The sequence below is a fragment of the Etheostoma spectabile genome, chromosome 18 (assembly GCF_008692095.1).
Source record: "Etheostoma spectabile isolate EspeVRDwgs_2016 chromosome 18, UIUC_Espe_1.0, whole genome shotgun sequence".
In the NCBI taxonomy this organism is placed as follows: Eukaryota; Metazoa; Chordata; class Actinopteri; order Perciformes; family Percidae; genus Etheostoma; species Etheostoma spectabile.
In genome coordinates, this window is record NC_045750.1 from 21,446,371 (window position 1) to 21,446,936 (window position 566).

A 566-nucleotide genomic window follows, 5' to 3' on the forward strand; every position below is an offset into this window, starting at 1 on the left:
GGACTTCATAACTAATGAAGTTAGAGCCACAGGTCTATATACATACGTTTGGGACTCTATGTTGGCACAAAGACAGGTTAAAAATATGATAAAAAATGAAGCCTAATTGAGTGCAGTATGCGGCTGCAAATGTTGTCGGTCCAGGGCTAGTACAAGATTTGCATGCTTAAAAGTGTTCACAACGTTGAGGTTCAGAAATTAAAAGGGAAAAAGACCAGAGTTAATTAGATTGTCCCTTACTTCACCTGTTTCTTTACTATAATCATGGACATCAAACCTAGAATAAAACTTGTTAAACTCCTGTGCAAGTACAGAGTCTGCCGTAAAACCTTCTAAAAATGTCTTTTTCCTTGCTTTGTCCAAAGTCCAACAATATTATTGACACTGTCCCAGGCTGAGCCCAAATTATTGTTACTTAGTTTTCTTTCTACTCTATCTCTATGACCCAGTTTGCACCTTTTGATTTCCCGTTTAATCTCTTTTTGTATAGAGTTTAGTTCAGTGACACTGCCCTGTTTAAAAGCATGTTTTTTCTTATTTAACAGAATTTTAAGATGTTTGCTCAC